This window comes from Chiroxiphia lanceolata, chromosome 6 (assembly GCF_009829145.1).
Source record: "Chiroxiphia lanceolata isolate bChiLan1 chromosome 6, bChiLan1.pri, whole genome shotgun sequence".
Taxonomy (NCBI): Eukaryota; Metazoa; Chordata; class Aves; order Passeriformes; family Pipridae; genus Chiroxiphia; species Chiroxiphia lanceolata.
The window spans coordinates 10,195,548-10,215,386 of NC_045642.1; the positions used below are offsets into that span (position 1 = coordinate 10,195,548).

Below are 19,839 nucleotides of genomic sequence, written 5' to 3' on the forward strand. Positions count from 1 at the left end.
ATAATATCTATATGATTTGTACAAAGTCTTCCTAGTTTCAGTCCACCATTGAGAGCCAGAGAACCCAGAAAACACAAAGTCAGAAAGAATTTAACCCCTACCGGGAAATATTCCCAAACTTCCTTCTTTAGAGTACCTGTTCCTTATTTGTTGGGAAAGATGCTTACAGCACTGGCCTCCCATGTGTCTCTTCACCTCCACAGCTGCCCTCTTCCCTCCACACCTCTCAGAAAAAGTTAATGAGTCCATAAAAAGATAACCCTCTTCTGCCAAGTCCTTCAAAAAATGTTATGCATCACTAGGGAAACACATATGGGGCTGTATGAAGACCATCAGGGACCTTGCTATTTAATAACTATAATTAGTGTATTTACTCCTCATCCTTAACTATTTGATCTTTGTAAACGGCCAAAAGATGAATGTATAATTCACACTCACTAATCTTAAATATTATGATAACCATCTTTAAAAATTATGTTTCATTAAAGGTTACTTAACCAGAATTAAGAAATTCTTTATTCACAGTCACACCTACCTCTCTTCAAAGGAAAACATAACTACGATACTCTCTAATCTAATCCCTCTGGGCTAAGATGAGCACTCTTCACTACAGATTAGATTAACAAACACTAATCAGGAACCATCAATCTGGCATTACATGGGGCTGTGCTGGCTACTCTAGCCCACCCTCCCTTCTGTGGAGTGGGACATGGAATCATAAAGGGAAATAGCAACTTCCCTGGGTGCTGTAGAGCCTCCCCTTCCAGTGAGACCAAGTTCCTAACCCATTTTTCTAACTTGGCAGCTGCTTTATAATTTTTTTTTTTTTTTGTTCAAACATAGCCTGTTCTCCCCCATTGAAAGGATAGGAAAGAAACAATAAGAATAGTCCTTACAAAAAACAATCCAGCCTTATCAACTAGGATAAAGCCCTGCCTGCTAACTCTGCTCTAGGCTGTTCATCCCTCACTGTGGCTGATAATGTGCAACACTCCCTTTCCTGATATGTGCAGGCCTATGTATTCAAATTCTTGCAAATGTAATCCTATCTACATATCCAACACAAAAAAGCCCTTCTTGTGGTATTCTTCAAAGTTAACTGAATTTTTCATACAGAGGAGATGGTCTGGCTGTTACATTGTGGCCTGGCTCTCAGCAGACCATGCTGAGCTCCCTCCTCCACCACTCACCTCCCTTTAGGACTCATGTATCAGTTTGCAATCTACAGGGTGCAGGAAATAAGACTTCCTTAGCTTATGGGGGTTATGAAGGTGAAAACCTCTTATTAGGGTGAAACCTTGACATTCTGCTACATCACATGAAAGGCCATTACGGGTAGCTTGGTGTTTTCCTGCACTGGGTTTGAAATTAGTCATCATACTCATCTCTGGTGAGAATCAGTAGCTAAATATGAATTTTTTCTTCCTTTTTGTTTTACGTGAACATATCAAGCCATTAGAGTGGTTCTTTTAAAGGAATTTTGCTCTATCAAGTGAGGAAAAGAAAATAGATCTAAGGAAAGGAAGCTGGGCTCTTTATGTGGGAGCATATAATTTTCCTGGAGCCTGGAATAGCAGGATTTTCTTACCATGTGTGCAGGAAATAGCCCTTCCTACCCAATCCTGGATGTATCAGATGTATTTATATGCTACCCTTAGCGTATAAAGGAACTATTCTAGCGTGAGACACCTTCTAAACAACATTTCTGTTCAAGTTTCCAAACACATTAACAGATTTACACATTTCTCTTGAGGAACAGTTCAAAATACTTTGGTTCACTTAAAAGAAAAACAAACAAAAAAAAAATCAAAAACAAAACCAGAAGTACCTACAAAGCACACATAGATAATTTTCTAGCCCTCTTCTCACAGAAGACTACAAATTAATTTGTTAGGAAAGTTTGGGGATGGGTTCTTCATCATCCTACCTTCCTCATATTAGCAATTCCTGCTGCAGAAACAGTAGTGGGGCTCTTCCACACTGGCACAGAACTGCCAGGATCTGTATTTGCCCTGTGCTGCCTCTACCCATTAAGAGGGCAAGCTCTAACAAACCATCCCACAGCACACCTGGCCAGTAACTCATCCCCAGGTTGGTACCATTAGTCCCTCTTTCCTCAATGCAAACCACCTGTTGCTTGGGGGCACGTGTGTGAGTGGTTTTATTTTTTTCTGTGTGTATTTTCTCTGATATTTTGACAAAAAGGAGATAGAGCTGGTCTAATGCAGGTTACTGACACAAATCTAGGGAATTTCACTCTTTGGGTCATATCTGTTGGGTAACTGTCCCTGAAGCTAAAAAGGATTTTAGTGACATAAAATTTCTAATACTACACCAAATCTGAGCACAGGGTGACCTCTTGCTCCCAGTTTCATTCAGTTGGTTCATATCCTAAAACACTTTGCTAAATGCAATTTTATAGATTTATAGAGAGTACCCAGCTCTCTATAGAGATTTATAGAGAGTACCACCAGCCTCTTCAAAATCTTTAGCTCAGGAATCATAAAAAATTCCTTCTTTGAGGGCAGAAGAAATGACCCTCACAATCTCTAGGAAAACTCTCATTTTAGTAAGGAAAAAAAATATAGTCCTGTATTTTTTCCTATGATAAGAGTCCTGTCTCACTGACATTTTACTTCATTAAGGGATAATGCCAGCTTTGGTGATGTTGTAATTACAAATCATGGAAACATTTTCGAGTTCTGAAAAGCAACAAACAGAACCTTAAAAAGCTTGAGACTTCTCTTAGGGCACATATAATTTTGTAAGGTGTGGTTTGCATTTTGAGAAGATTTGACAGATAATCAAATAAGGTGGGCATTTGGAAGGGTAGAATAAGTCAGCATAGTAAAGAATTTAATTTTATTCCTTTCTTGTCCTTGTAGTCAGTCTTTTAGTCAGCTGTTAAAAGATTTAGTCTTCCATAGGGACATATTTTTATTATTTCCTTAAGGAATATCACTAAAAGTCTTAATTTTATTAATGTTGAGTCATCAGAGTTTATTCCACAGATATTTTATGTTTTCATTTTTGACACTTGGGGTTTTGTGCTCAAAGGAATAACAATAAAAAAAAATCTTTTGATTTTGCTTGGATTTGCAGAAGTCACTACTCTGAGAAATGCATGAGAGATATCAAAGCCAGAGAGCTACTTCTCCTGTTGAAATAAATGTCAACATCTCACTGACTTCAGAGGGAAAAGGATCAAGTAATTAAACACTGTTTTGCATGGATTCCAATAGGCTTTGGATCAGGCCTCATTTCCCTAGCTAGTGCTTGCAGCTTTGCTGCTTTGGATTCTGCTGACAAACGACTCTCTGTAAAACTAACCCACCAAGCTCAGCAAAGCTGATAAGATTTCCTTCCTGCACTGCTGCACTAACACCTTCCCTGCAAATGTGCTCTGAATTTGGTCATACTTGATTTCAGATTAAGACTTTGCAGAGAGAAGTGAAACTTCATTGTCCACCACAGTAATAAAGAAATTTAAATTAACACACAGGCAAATGATTGCAGGCCATGTACAGCTGGTAAATAGATTCTGCTTTCTTGGGGTGCTAAAACATCTGCCTGAGCTGGTAACTGCTTGAAGGATGTCACATTGCAAAGCAGGCAGAGAGGGTGCTCCAGATTGTATTAGAAGAAAAATACACTGATCTGTGATTGGGGAAATTTTGTGAGAAAAGAAAAAAAAGACCCAAACCCAATAAAAACAACTCAGAAGACTTGTGTATTTAGCACACACCTGCATGAAAATAGTTCCTAGAATGTGACTGTCTGTGAATAAAGGGAACCTTCTGTAAACACATTCTTAATACAAATTAACCTTTCTGTATGTGTTGTCAGCAAGAACCTGAGATTATTTCTTGTCTGTGGGAAACCTTCTGTCAGAGACAAAGATCACTTTCCACATGCTTTGATCTTGGCATATTAAATCTTAGCAGAGACTTTATTTAATTAAATGTTATTTATGTTTTGTGGGTGTTACTGAACAAAAACTTCCCTGAGTGTCATTAATAGGAGAACGACAGAGCTTGAACTAGTGAGGACCATCACGATAAGTCTGAGTGCAGAGATGTTTTAGGGAAATTACTGTTTCTCAGGCAGTTGAACACTCAGACACACTTGCCTAACTCAAGGATGAAACCACAACACTTCTAAGTGCCATCCTTCCCATTTCACAGATTCTCGTTCCTCATTTTTAAGTTAAACACTTCTAGTAAGTCTGTGCTATTGTAATTGTTTCTTTAATGTCTATGACTCCGTATGCATGAGCAAACCCATGTTAGAAGTTCAATGCTAAATCTCGGGGAAGGAGGTACTTTCTTTGGCAATGCCAGAGTTTACTTTGGGAGATCTTTGGCTGATCATTTACTGTGCTGCATTATGCTGTATTAGAGAAGAGATGACCTCACTTCCCATGCTTAGCCAAGAAGGAATGACTAGGAAGAAGATATAGTCCCTTTTTTTTTTAAATTATCTAACACAAATGTTTCTAACTTGCTCTATGGAGATAATAGAAAACAACCAGCAACTGCTGGGTATTAGTTTTGTCTGTTATACATCATTGTCTGTCTTGACAGCATAAAATAAATAAATTATATGTATTCAAACCCCCTTTGTTTAAAAAATAAGGTTGCTAAGAAACTAGAGTTATGCACGTTTAATGCCATTTATGGATTTTCAAAGGATACTGTCAAGAAGAGGGGAATAACTGAGGGCCTATAGGTTCCACATAAATTTTGCTTATTATACATATTTCAGCAAGAAGTGTTGATACTTAAAAAAATTTGGTTTATCTGTAGGTTTGCATTTCAATATGATTTATATACGTTACAAATGTTACAAATACTTCATTCAAAACTGCTTAGTTGTCATGATCCAGGAGGTAAGTGGCATGTGCATATTGACATTTTTCACTACTATGCTTATTGGTAAGAGGGAAAATTTCATTCAGCCTCCTACGTTTCACTGGAGTCAGTACTATGCTTGTTTAAAACAACCACCAACTTTTCTTCTGATTTCACTCAACTGCAAAAAATAAAAAGAAGAAAGGAAAAAAGACTAAGACATCTGCTAAAAGCAAGAATTCAGTGGTCATCACCAGAGGCCAAACAGCAGCACAGCAACACAACTGCTAAAGCTGAAGGTATTCATGGCATTGAGAGGCTGCCCACAACACAGACACAAAAGAGACCTTTCCCTAAACCTGGTGTTATAAAGTTGTGAGTTATAGGTGTCTAATCACTACCTTAAACTTAGGAAAATTATCCTCAAAAGATTGGAACTTCTCACTGGGTAAAAACACAACTGTGTTCTCAACATGCTACTTGGGAATATGCTCTTCAGAGTTTAATTGCTTTTTAACTACTTGCTGCAATGTTAAGGCTTTTTCTTTTTATTTTGCATCTGGCTACAGCAGCACTGAAGATTTCTCTTTCTTATCTGATCACAGAAAGAAAAAAAAAAAAGCAGCTTATTCCTGTTTCCACCCTTTAATCCCTGATTTCTTAAATGGGGCCTAAAGCCATTTTACCTGTTTAACCCTGTGTGATAATTAAGTTGTTCAAGCTTAGTCAACTTTGGTTTTCCCAGTTAAATTGGCCCCCTGCCAGCCTTGTCAGTTTTCCATAAATCTATAGGGAAGAGCTCAGCCTTCCATAACACCTCTGCTCCCAGAGGAGCTCAGCACTGCTGTACAGACGTGGGCCATGCACAGACATCAGCACTACCAGAACCCCTCTGCCAAATCCACAGGGGCACAGGATGATACAATCCTCTTCAGCACTGCTTATGAGAGGGAAGACCTGTGCTATAGCCCACCTGGCAGAGCAAAAGAAGTTTTTCAGCAAGCACTTGGCAAGAAGCACTTGGCAAGGTTGAGACCCTGTGTGGAATAAGGCCATGGCCGTTCTCCTCCCTGCCATAAGTTTTGGAGATGTCAAGGACGTTGCAGGTAGTTCAGCCCCGGCTGCTGCATCCACCAGGGATGGCAGGCTTTGCAGCACCACGTTTTCTGCCACCCCTTGGCCTTTGGCTTAGGGCTTGGCAGAGGGGTGCCACCTTAAAAATAGCCACCAGCTCCCAGGGTAACACCAAGGCTTGTTGAACAGCCTCCGGTTCCCTGAGTTTTCTTAGCTCGTGCAATCTCACCAGATCACAGCACAAGCAGTATTGTTCCTGACAACCTGCAAAATATTTTTATGAACTCCATCATATAGTGTTTAAACATGTCATGTTAGGAACATGCTTGTTAGGAACAATCGTAGCTTAAAGAGAGACATTTTCAGACTTGCACCGTCTGCCAGTAGCTTTCCAGTTTTAGTACCAGGATTAAAAAAAAAAAGTATTCTTTAATTAAAAAAAGGTCCCGTGCATCTGCAAATTTGTCAACAGGGCAGCTGGCACCCCTCCACCTTTCCTGCTCCTCTGTATCCAGAGTTTGAAATAACAGATTTCAGCTGGTGGAGGAGGAGCCCGAACACACCGAGAGCAAAACCCCTTTGAACTCCCTGGAATGGTAACAGCAGCACTTGGGGAGGAAACAAAGCCCGGGCACAAGCACGCTTTCTCAACAGCTGAAATGAAGACTAACAACTGCCACATTCCCAGGGGAGATCCTGTTGAGCAGAAACTTAGTCCATCAGCTCGCTCTGGGATTGTTCCTCCTTGCTCACAGAACTGGCATTTCTTTCAAGTGCCCTTCATAGGGCAATATTTACAATTCATACGTGGGATTGACCTGTGAAACTCAGCACAGCTCAAAAGTCTTCTTTTGCCTGTTCAGCCTTCCTGATTTGCAAGCGCTTCTTTCTGCATGTGAAGTGCTTCTTTTTACCTATATATTGCTGCCTGGCAATTTCTTAATGAGCAGCAATTATGCTGCTCTTTCAAGATATGCATCTGCCATCACCCATTCACCAACACACTGTTTAGCAGTGTATAAGCTGAAGACGAAAAGGTATTTTCAAAATTTTAAAAAGTCAGTTTGAAATATCTCTACAGGATTCAAAGGTTTGATTTACTTCCTGGTGATCAAGAGATCACTGTCTGGCCTTTCGCCCACACAGACAAATATTTGTTGTCAGATAGTAAGCAAAAGTTTAGTTATACATGGATAATTAATATTAGATGTCTATAAAATATGGTCACTATCTAACAGACCGTTTCAGAGAAGGGTTTATTGTGAAAGTTTACAGATGAAACTTCCTTATTAAAAAAAAAAAGTTCTGCATTGCAAGGAGGCTTCTGCTTTAGTTAAATGGCTGATTTCCTTCCTAAGCCCAGCCACTTCTCTTATCATTTATTTCAGGCAGTGGCAGAGTAGGATTTTTTTTTTTATTTTAGTATACAGTATTAGGATTTTTAGCAAACACATTTCACTGTGTGCTCACGGAGAGAAAGTTTACATGTACTTCACAATATATCCAGATTTTGGAAACTTGCCCACTCTTGCCTTCTGTTTTGCTTAAAACATTAGTCTACAAAGCATCAATAAGCATCTTAAACTAAACTAATGTCTGCATGTCATTATTTATAAATGTATGGGTGCTTGCCTGGAGGCAAAAGAACCCATTGTCTGGTTTGATGTGGGTTTTCCTACAGCATTTTTTTGTTCCAGGTTTTTCATTTGGCCTGCCCTTGGTACTGTGTGTAGTACCACTTTCACCCAGGCAGCTCTGGCCAAAGAAGGTCAGCTGAGAACAAGGGGTTGGAGCATCTCCCAGGGCCTGGCTGGGCTGCATTACTTGCACTTTTGAGGACAAATATGCGAAGTTTGATGAAGTCAGTGGAAAGACTCCTACTGGCTTTGGTTAGCTCTTGATCCAGCTATAAAATATGGAAGTTTGATTTTATTTCCATTACTTGTCCACAATATTTTTCTTCCTGTGTTAGCAACATAGCTCCTCTTTAAACAATGACAGAACTGCTCTTTCCAGTCAAGTGATCCATTTGTCAGTAAATTGCACTGGAATATGACCAGATAGGGATCCTGAGTTTGCTGCTAATTGGAGAAGGATTTTGTGGACAAAGTCCTTGATTTCAAGGGATTCATACAGTATCCTGTTATGCTTTGTATTCAGCATTCTAAAATGGGGGAACAGTTGTTATCTCACCTTTCCAGAAGAACAAAGTGAAGATAAATCACTGTTCTAGGAAAATGTAGAGAAATTATGGAAAAATTTGTCTAAGGTAACCCACTAGTTTACCAATGGCAGAAGTCATACTTATGCTGGAATTCCCACCTTGTGTCCCATTCCTTGCTCTCTCTGTGCATGTGGCATAAACAGACTGTATCACAGAAGAAAGCACATAGGAAGTGCACAGTAAGTCAGGATTTTGTCAGTTTAGCAAGGATAAGTTTAAAGAAATGTCTTCTTGGAATCAAAAAACACAGGCCTTGAAAACAAAAGGACAACTATCAAGGCAGTTTATTTTGAAGTTTTAAAGTGACTACTACCCCCAGACATTCATCTAAATAAAATAAGGATGTAAAGAAATGGTATTAAGTAATTAAAGTGGGGTTAAAAAAAAAAAACAAACCAAGAAAATTTTCATTAAAAATACTGGTAGTATTTTTAATGTACTGTACAGTAGACAACATCTATGCAGCCATGTATCAACAGACTTTGCTGTCTGCATAACAATTTTCCCTCAGAACATGTTCTATTTATAACCCCCCTAAGCCTTTTGCAGTATGTTTCCTGTTCAGACATACCACTTAATCACCAGAAAATGACTCAGCCAATACCTCCAGTCACTTCCCAAACTAGGGATTCAAAACTAGTGAGAAAATTATGAACATGCTTAAAACTTGACTGATGAGTCAAAATGTTGTTTAAACAGATCCTTATTTTTTTGATATGTGCATGTTAGAAATCATTCACCCTGTCAATGGGAGCACATAGGCACTTGTTCACCAAGAATAAGAATATTTTGCTTATTCATTCACTCTGAAATACTTTCTATTTCTGTAATTACTCTACCATTTCAAAAGCAAACAAACAGGCTTATGACCAAGAATTGTAACATGGATAAGTCTCCCTCTGCTCTCTTTTGGCTTGGGGTGGCCATTGCTGTGAAGAAATACTTGATCTTTTTAGCTTGCATAAGACACTATCTTGGAAATGCAAAGACATAGCTGGCTGAAATTGTCATTTTCAACTTACTTATTTACTAGCTCATTTCTAATTTTTCAACTCTAGAATATCAGAGATCTTGTTGTGTTTTCTATGCACAAAAATGAATGCTATTTAAATAATCAAACACAAGCATCATGCAGCATATTCATCTGCCAAAAAATTAGAGGTGGAATTGAATACAGAACACAACCATTTTTAATTCTCCCTTCAAGAGCAGAAGCATTATCAAAAACTAAGGATGGAGTTCCATCCTAAAACAATAACTCATGCATAACTACTATCTGCACGATTCATGATGGCAACAACCACAGAAATTCTTCCACACTCCACAGTCAAGAAAGAGAGGTAGAAGTATTTCCTTTTGTCCAGATTTTAAGCACCACATTTCTGGCATTTCAACCATTTAGCTTAAAGACAACCTCACCTCCATGCCTTGTCCTAATTTGTATGCCCTAACAAAACCCCAAAATATTCCTGAACCTTTGGAATGTTCCGAGGGACACAATCTGCAGACAAGTCTCAGATCTGTACAATCACAGAAGTAGTACTGTAGAAATAGAATTTGCATTTACAAAGGAGAGGGTTTTTATTTTGAGGACTCTTAAGTCTCACCCTCTTTTGCAGCTGTGGATGTTGTGGAAGTAACTTGCTCACAGTGCAAACCAATGCCAGGCTGAAAATGTCCCAGCTTTCACCCTCATAATCTCTCCAACAAACACTTGCCTCCATTATTTTCCCTGGCAGATAGGGAGAAGGAAGCTGTGGAAATGACACCCAAGTAACATCATTTGCTCCAAATCTCTCTTTTAGATAAAAACTTCTTTTCTGTTATTGTTTTAGATACTTCACAAATCTGAGGCAGTAAGGAAAAATCACTAACAGTTTATGAGACCTTGGTCTATTAAGCAGAAGAATACCCATGATCCATAGCAAGAAAATGACCCTCATTTGATATCTATTTCAATTTATCTAGGTTTTTTTACAGTCTTTCTCTAATCCCACTGGTTTCTTTCAAGCAGATTTTTAAAACAGGTTGGAAGTGACAGAGGAACATGTTAAATACCTACACACAAGAGGACGCTTTTGAAAATAAACCTTTTCTGTATTAACTAAGCTAACTTCATATTGTGAGTCTTAATAGGCCAATTATGGGCATATGCATGGCATGGCAGTGTATGCCCCCATCCTGAACCGACCTGAATTTGTGCCAGAAGTGGTCGGAAAAATAAGGATGCCATATCATCTGACTGACAATGTCATTCTGATAAATGTCCGAGGTCACATTCCAGCGCTATCATTGCTGGCCTTTCATCTGCCAAAACTGTTCTCTCACTTTCACAGCCAGCAGTGCAGCAGTGCCTCAAAAGCAGCTGAAAAACACACGAGGGTAAGTACCACAGAAACATCAGGGGAAAAATCAAAATACTAGCATGGTTTTTCACCTACAAATGCAGTTTCGAACGTGTTAACATCTATTTCTGCCCCAAGTTTTGTTCCAAGTGTCAACCTTTCTCCATACTACGGGATTACTGGGGGTTCAGCATGGAAAACTGACAGGTGTGAACACAGAAGTAACACTCACAAGAGCTTTGTGTATCTCAGTATCTGCAAAGTGCCGTGAGTTCTCCCTTCTCTGCATGGCATTTCAGGTTCCACAGTTTTTCTTCCTCTGATACCAAGTAATTATTAGTAATTATTAGGTAATTATTAGTAGTAATAATTAGGTAATAATGAAACTGCTTGTCAACACCACAAAATCTAGGCATGCTTTGCTCTTAATCAGAAAAATTTATGTTTCTTATGTAAGATATGCCTACCTTCCCTCTTTTCCGAGCCAAAGTTCTTTCAACTGGTCCTATGTGGGACAAGGTGACCTCGACTTCTTCTGAAAAATAGCATTTTTATAGCTCTACATTATGCACATGTTTACTGGGGGTGGAAAGAGACAAGTGTCTGCAATGTCATTACAAGTTTTCCTGCTGACCCAGGGCACGCCCATATGACCCTCGCTCTATAGCTGCAAGAAGTTTTGATTTAAAATTTTGTTTCAAAATAGATTTGGACAGCTGCCTAAGTCTGAATGCCCAGGGCTGTGTTCTGAAAGAGAGAGGAAAGGGGGAAAGAAGAGGGAAAGTAGAGGGAAAAAGAAAGGAAATTGGATTAGAAAGAAAACTCCCCAAGTAAACATAGGTGAAATGATTAAACAGAGAGCTTGGAAAACTCCGTCTCCTTTAAACTTCTTAGGGAATAAGGATTTGAAAATAAGTGCAAGTCAGCCAAAGTATAATTAAACAGTTCAACAGTGTACCTCTTATTTAACAAAAAGTCATTATACAAATGCATTTTTTAGATTAGATGGAGCAAAATGAGTTGTGTACAGAACAAAAAGTAATACTTTTGGGCACCAGTGTTACTTTCAAGGCCCCTGTTTCTCTTGTGTTCCTAAACAAGTCTTTCACTTTCTTCTGTGGAGAGTAACTTGCTTAGTTTTTCCTTTGCACCTTCCTCCCTGCTCTAATATGGTAAAATCAGAAGTGGATGCAAAGAGCAAACCTGCTTGAGTTCACTTGGTCACATCCCATCTGTAGGCAGTTCAGGGTACCTTTTGGGGAGCTCACAAAAGCAAACTTCACTGAGACAAGGCAAATTAAGAAACAGAGCAAAAGGCTGTTGCTATAAATATCCCATCAGACTGGCAGAACAATAAAACCCCTCACCAAGGAGTAACATATCAGTTGGCCTTTGGTTAAGAAATGCTCGAGAAGCAAGAACCTGTCCATTATGCCAGAAATAGTTCCAAAAGAAGCACCAACACCACAGGTGGAGAGGACTTTACTGAGGTAGTAAATTGGGAAACTTGTGACTGTGGGCTGCACAGGAGGGAGAGAAGACTTCCCAAAGTGACAAGTCAGATTAAAGCTTCTTCTCTAACTGTCCCTGAAAGAGCCTTGCTAGTCCCAGGGTGAACTCTGTCCCCTCACCTGAAGGGATGCAGCATGAGCACATTTTTGCACACACAGAAGGTTCACAAGACTAACTGAAACCCACTTAGCTTCATGCAACTTCCACTGAGTTCAGTGGTGCAGGACCTGCCTCTGGACGATAAGAAAATAACGTATTTTCTTACAACAAATTATGACTCTATTTTCTTCAATGCTCTTTCAGGAAGTGGGCACGTATGATAAAAATGTAAGGCTGCAGATAACGTGGGTTTAAGTGATTTCTAAATTCAGTTATGTCCTGTTTGCTGGGGGGGTTACTGCTGCCCCAGATGCAGCAGCTCATCCAATAGTAATGCCATTGCCATGCAAAGCAAATGGATCATCTTAAGTCATGCTCTTTACTGAAACCAAACCTTAAAACACTCCAAGTATTGACTTATTTTAAAACCATTCACTACTTCACTGCTTCTGATAAATTTCTTCGTGAATTGTTGCATGTGTCTGTGGAAATGGAAATAGAAAATAATGGGAATGGAGCCATGTCTTCTACCAGTTCATGTTGAATACACCCTTGATAGTAGATAATCAGAAGGAAAATTGGACTCAAAGGAAGATATACGCATAGATTAATAGCTGAGGAACTTTATCTTGATTTCTTGATTTCCTATCTAACCATATACTTTCTGTTCGTGTTACAGTACCCCTTTTAGAAGTATTTTAGTCTTTATTAAAAAGGCTTAAGTATTAAAGAAGCTTCTGCATACCAAAGAAGATTGCACCAAGAACTAGCTTGCCTCAGAATAAAAAAAGACCCCTGCTACTGCAGGTTATTTGTGGCTTGAATGTATCTAGTTTCTACTTCCAAATTTAGGGTGTTTCTTCTGGTTGATTTACAGAACTGGCAGTCACCTTTCCTTTACTATCAATTAACTAGGTATTTAACATTGCATTTCTCTCTTTTTTTTTTAATCCGAATGTCCGATGTTCATAGAATGGTTAAATCATATATTCAGTTGCCATAGGTGTATTTATAAACTACACCTACAAATACATATTATATGTCAATTGTCAAGCTCTATCACCCATAAAACTGTGTCAACTGATATTGTTTATGTAACCATCAGTTATTTGTTTTCTTATTGCAAACCCTCTTGGATTAAAGTAAGCTAAGGAAGCTCATGATCCATACCTTTTCCCAGTTTAAATACCAGTATATTGTTTATTTTCAGCCCATTTTATCCTACAGGAATTTAAAAAAATTCTTTAACTCTCCCAGCTGTATCCATGAATTACTGGACTACAATCAAAGCTGTAAACAGATTTTTGTATATAAAACAAATTACAAGTGAGAATCAAGAGGGTCATATGTCATCACACAGCAAAGAATCAATAGTAGAATAAAGTGACTTCAAATTTTAAAAAGATTATAAATTTCTGCTCTCAATAGGTTGACTCTAATAAAACCTTCAAACAGCAGTTTCTGAGCAGGAAGTTTGGTAGGACTCAGTAATTCAGTCCGCAGTAAATAAAGGTGTGGACAAGTTTCAAAACATCTCGGGTGGTGACAGGGTCAAAGCCCAGCAGCCTTCTACAAATGGTGAAAAGAAAACTTCCAAATGCTTGAAATACTGTTCTCTAATGGCAAGATTAAAAAATAGCACAACAGCCTGAATCTGAAAGGATACGGTAGCTGAAAAGTAATTCCATATAAAGAAAAAAATAAAATCAGTAAATTCAGTAAGTGGTTATAGTTAGAAGGCCTTAGTGCCAGATTCTTTTCTGGTATTGAATGGTTGCCAACCCTACCCCTTCTAAAGATAAATAATATCAAAGAGGCAGCCTTTGGTCATGAGAAACAAACACAAAGATGGTCAAGACTTTGCAGAAACAGATAAGTGAAAGGCTGCACTGGATCAAACATAGTAGCTATGCAGGGGATCAAAACCTGATATTATGGATTTCTGTGGCAGAGTGACATCAATCAGAAGAAACAATTTCATTCACAGGGTTGACACCCTTGGCTCTCAAACAGTAAGCCCAAGTTTACACTGGCCCTAAGCCCATTCACCCTGGAACAAACAAGTATAACACTAAAAATCCGGGCAAAATCAGAACACAAAGCATGACAAATAATGTCTGACTTTTCGAAGTCGCAGCAGTATTTTGTCTTTTCTGAATAATTTAAATCTTCCAGTCACTTGCAGTTAGTATTTTGAAAGCTTTTGTTGAGTTGAGCTGTGTTCCTGTACCATTGATAGATTTTGTTTCTTTACTTTCCTTATAGAGAGTGATTGGATGGGTTAGAAGTCACTGGTTATTCCCATGGGACAAGACTGTTCGTCTGGTTAAGTATTACTTTTGTCCCAAACACTGCTGACCAATATGCCAGAACTGGTAATGCATATTGAACAAAATCCAGCTTGTGAAGAAAGCTATTTGTGAAAGAAGCAAACAAAACAGCTGTGATTACACACATGACACGACAGAAGTATTTCTCTGTGGAGCAACAGAACTGTGTCAGCTGGAGATCCTAAATTTAAACCATGCAGCATCAAGTTTCAGATATGCACCAAAACCACCTACATGTCAATATTTATTGGGACTTTTGGGTCTGTAGATGCATTTGAAAGGAAGACAGATGCTTAAGGAGAGCAGATGTACTGCATTTTAATCCCAGCTCCTGCCTGGGTAAACTTGGCTTCTCCTCTCGTCTCCAACAGGATGTAAAACTACTTAGAAATGTTTCTTCTGTGTGAGGAAGACTTTACTCATGTGATTACTGGGTTAAGAGGTAAAGATTAATGATTGTAAAGTGCTTTGAAATCCAAGATGAAAGGTAAAGGTATTATGCAAGAATGATTATTTTATACCATTTAATATCATTTGTTCAGGATGATGTCACGTAATGAGAAAGGAAGTATTTTTAAGATGGACACAGATCTGGCAAGGGAACTTGTATTCTGGCTGCAACAAATTTTTCTTTTGCATATGACATAATTTTTGTGGGTCTGAAATAAATGGCAAACCGCATAGGGAAAAAGAAATACCTTTTTTTTTTTGTACATGAAGTCTTTCAGTGTAGTATGCTGCCTGCTTTTACTGGGCCTTCAGCCTTTTTGGTGCAATAGCAGATTTATAACACACAGAAAAAGGACTCACCACAAAAAACAAACAAACAAAAAACCCCCAATGAACCAACCAACAAAAAGAAACCAAAAAACTTTTTCTTTACCTGGTCTTCAATCACCTGGTTTATGTGCCAGCAATACTCCACACACATTCGAGGCACCCCTCACCCATTGTAGGTCATCCCTGTATCTCCTGCCAGCTGGTGAAAGAAAAAAAAGTGCCAAATCACTCCCTCTATCATTTCCCCAGCCCTGCTTGCCACACCTGTAAAATAAAGAGAAGTTTCTCCTGATGGAGAGAAGGCAAAGAAGTAAAAGGAAAGGATACAAGTGGATGGAGAAGAAAAGACAAACCCAGAATATTTCGGTACTAGCAGTGGGAAAGGGGTCTAACATTTTCTTCATTTATTTTTTGCACAAGCTGCTGAAGCGCTGTAGAGTGCAATTCTACTTCTAAAGAAGGGCTCTGTCCCCTGGAAAGCTCTGGGCAGGGCAGAGTTGCTGGGATGGGGCTGTGGCAGCCAGCCTAACAGCTCCCTGGTGCTGCAGCAGGTAACCCACTCATCTCAGGCAGACACTGGCAAAAACCTGACGTTTCTCCATGACATTGCCTCACACATTATGTAAGTAAATCCATCTCTCTGTGTATAGCCACACAGGGGAAATATTTACACTGCTAAGCATTTGGATTATCAGAGCATAAATAAAGTGAAGGCTACTGGAGCCACTGTAACCCATCAGGGTGAAGCGTGAGCTGCACCGTGGAACGTGCAGCCTTGACACATGCCCTGGATGTGTCAAGGCTGCAATACTGGACTGTGCTTTTAGGCAAACCCTATCTTCAGTAAGCACTGGCAGCATCTTAATCCCTTTAGTATGGCTCTGATACACTGATCACCAAAATCTAGGGCAGGCCTCTGAAGTAGCTGGATCAGGCTCTAATACTCCTTTAGATCATAATCCTGCAAAGATTTAACATTTACAAATAACTTTATCATGTGAGTGGTTAAATGGGATGTTGGAGGGCCAGGGTCAGAACTGGAACATTGCAACTTTGGTTATATCTATCAAGGATACAACAGAAACAAGAAAAGAGTTAGGGTGGCTGCTCAGAGAACCTGATTCTTGGGAATATGCAGCACTTCAGTACTTATATATCAGCTTAAATTCACCCACAACTATTCAGTCCTATCAGCTTCAAAGGATTTTAATCAGCATGCAAAACTAAGTACATCTGCAAAAGATAGGGACTGGGCTGTAGCAGTTTCTTTTGACCCAAATATTCTGCACTGTGCTGTGACCCAATACCTATTTTAGTGTTTTTCCCCTTTTGTTTCTAAGCCTCCTTTTTGAACCTTCATCCTCCAAACAGGATACCTTCTTGGATATCTCAGCATGCAAATGTTGTGAGGCTTTTACCTGTAACAACCATCAAGATAATGCCAGAAATAGGAGAGCTGAAAGACAGAAGCTACTCTTTAATTTAAAAGCTGGGCAATGAGTGTTTACAGCCCTCAGCTGAGCTAGACTACCCTGCCCTTGCCACCTCAAAAATTCTGGCTGTGGATTTGGCCTCTTACCTTCTGTATAAACCACTGGAAGTTTAATTTAAGGGAAAACAGTTGCATTTATTGAGAAGTTTTGTATGATTTTGCCAGGGGGAGATAAAACTGAGAAGAAAAAGGTGCCCAAACAAAATATATTCTAAAACATCAGGCAGATTATAGATGTGTCAGTTGGGAAGTATTTTCTTGGTCACTGCTAGGTTTCATATTGGATTATTAAGAAAAGATTATCTAATTTTCCATGAGCAATCTGCTGCAGCCCTGCTGTGTTTAGATTGGTGTTTCTCATTAGAAAGCCTCTGCCCTGTTGTTTACACATCTTCTCTCACGGAGAGAAAAATCATATAATATTTTAGCAATAAACACTCGCAGAAAAATGCAAAGTATTCTGGAAATAAAAGAGGAGGAAAATAACTACTTGAACCTGGAATCTGTTTTGTTCAATTTATGTATGAAGCATGGATGCCAGTTATATATTTTACTTTTTCATTATGAGGAAAATAAGACCAGAGGGTAAAACCAAAACAAACAACCCACAAAAAGACCCCCACACCCAACAGTGACTACTGTCAGTTTTGTAGATCAGTGTACTATTGAGATTCTTATTGGAAGAAAAACTGGGCAAGATGACTGGTAAGTTCATAAATTCCTGCCTATCTGAAAATTATGCATGAGTGTTCAAATACTCCACAGTGCAGTATTACATGCATAAAGGAACAAACTTTAGCATGTTATCAAGAATCTAACTTTGTGCAAAATAAACCCATCTATTTTATAAATCACATGTAAAATGTACTTGCCCTGGTGATAAAAACATTTGGTACGAATGCTTCTCTAGAAGTTACCACTTCCTGTTATCCTTCTTAGTTCATTACTAACAGTTGTGTAATGAGTCAAATCTTTTTTTATAGGCTGCAGTGATATGACACTTGTAAAACTGAGGTTGTGAAATGAAAACTATTTTACAACAGCACGACCCTGCTTCCACAGCAAACTCACAGCTAAATATGTCTTCTGTGTTTGTATATTGATTTCACTCCTGACAAACAAGTAAAAGTCCCCCTCTGTCATTACTGGATGTTTGCTGTAATATTAAAGGTTTTGAACAAACCTTTAAAGTCTTGAAAAGCTGCACAAGTCAGAAATACAATAGCAGCTAAATGCAGAAAATATCTAGATGACATTGTTAGAGTTCATCTAGATCCCATGTGTGCTTAAATCCTTGCAGACTGAAGGCCTATGGTAATCCTCTTCCAATGTTACAAACAGGTTTCTAAAATTTAGTTTGGACAAAAGAAAAATCAAGGAACTAGTTAAAGTAACTTTCTATACTTTCTGCCTGAAGACTCAAAGGAGGTGCTACCATAATTTACTACAAAAAACACTGTGTTAATTAGATTAGAACTGGAAATTTGAATGCTGAGTTATTTGTTTAAAATAAAAGTGACAGGGTACAAAAATAGGTTGCTACTTCCAAGCCACAGAACAGCCTGGGAGGAAAAAAACACATCCAAGCAAAACTATGAAAACTGGGGGGATGTTTTACAATTCTATATCCAATAACAATTTTCACCTTATAAAAATTATACAAATCCTATTTTTTTTCTAGTTATTCTTTAAAATACAATGCTCAGCATAAGAGTTTCTCAGGAATTAAAGGCCGTACCCACTAAGTAGCTCAGATATTCCTGGTTTAGAAAAACTCATAAGCAGAAGATCGTCTGATCAGCCTATAAAACAGATTTAATTTTTATAGTAATGAGCTAAATGTATCACATTTCTGGATATGTTGAAAACTACCATGTGCCTAAGACAACATAGTCAGTAAGTGTGACTAAATAGTCATTGAATTCCTAATCCAAAATTTCCCACTAATTCTGTCTTGTTGCTTGTCTGCTAACAAACAACAAACAACTGTGTATGAAATATCACTGATCCCCAAGCATTCTAGGGCTCAGGGCCCCTAGTCTGAAGTTTTCTCACAATGAATATGCTTGTAATTTGCTTTTCACATAAAACTGAGCACGTTGTTAAGTGCTTTTTGGCAACCACAACAGCTTGATATTTAAGTTATTTTCATGTTTATTGTAAGGTAAAAAATCCAGAAGCTGCAGCTCCACAAAAGAACCACCAAAAATCGTGACACTTATGATACTCTTAAATCCAGTGATGAGACATATGGAAAAAAGAAGTGATACAAGATGTTTAAAAAGCTGCTTATTTGGTTTCATCATGACATATCAAATAGACCTATCCAACAATTTTAGCATGTATGATAAAAGGGCTCTTTTATCAAAAGGAATTAAGGCAAGACAGGCAGGCTGAGAAACAGAGTCCTGGGACATCAAAAGGAAAAAGGAAGCAATTTGCTTGCCTGCAGGAAAAGGAAAACCTCATTTAACTAAACACCCAGGAGAAAAGGCAGCGTGTACACAGCTTGAGAAGTTCCATCAGTGGTACAATTTACCCTCTTGATTCCATCAAAAGGTGAATGAGTGCACACACACATGAGGGCAAGCAGCTACATTCTGTTCTTTGTGGCAGTCACGCAGCCCAGGCATGAGCAACCAGAGCTTAACCAGAGATTCCTATTTTACCTCTCTGTGTTCATTATGTGGATGTGAAAGATGGCAGTGCTTGTCCCATATTTCTTCCACTGCTGCATCATCTCAGGCCATTCTTGTGAGATGGATTCAAGGCACTGTGAAGACAAGAACAAGTGATGCCCCCCCCCACACACACAGGAATGCTGTAAAGGTGAGCTGTAAGTGCTCAGCCAGCACGGACAGGCTGCAGTCCAGCCCCGTGCTCACACGTAGCCTCCCATTCACTGAAGCAGGATTTCACAAGGGCAACTGGGGCAGAGTGCAGCCACTGTGTTTCAAAACATTTGCAGAATGTTTGGATATAATTCTTTGAGGAGGATTTAATTTTCTTAATGAGTCTGAGTAAAATCATTAGCTGCCACAGTTGCACAGGGAATACTTCAGGAGATTTCATGAGGCATAATTCAGCAGAGCAAAACAACACAAAGTCATACTTGTTGAACACATTGTCTCAG

General features: G+C 38.8%; 1 protein-coding gene across 1 annotated transcript in view; it reads right to left on the minus strand.

Annotated features, from left to right (window-relative positions):
• MICAL2 (microtubule associated monooxygenase, calponin and LIM domain containing 2) overlaps nucleotides 1-19,473 on the minus strand; it is a 148,673-nt gene extending 129,200 nt beyond the window's left edge. The window contains exons 1-3 of the mRNA XM_032690415.1: nucleotides 19,376-19,473; nucleotides 15,318-15,478; nucleotides 10,961-11,028 (exon numbers count right to left, since the gene is read on the minus strand). The gene's annotated coding sequence lies outside the window, so the exon portion shown is untranslated. The remainder of the gene's footprint in view (nucleotides 1-10,960; nucleotides 11,029-15,317; nucleotides 15,479-19,375) is intronic.
• Between the last annotated feature and the right edge of the window lie 366 nt (nucleotides 19,474-19,839).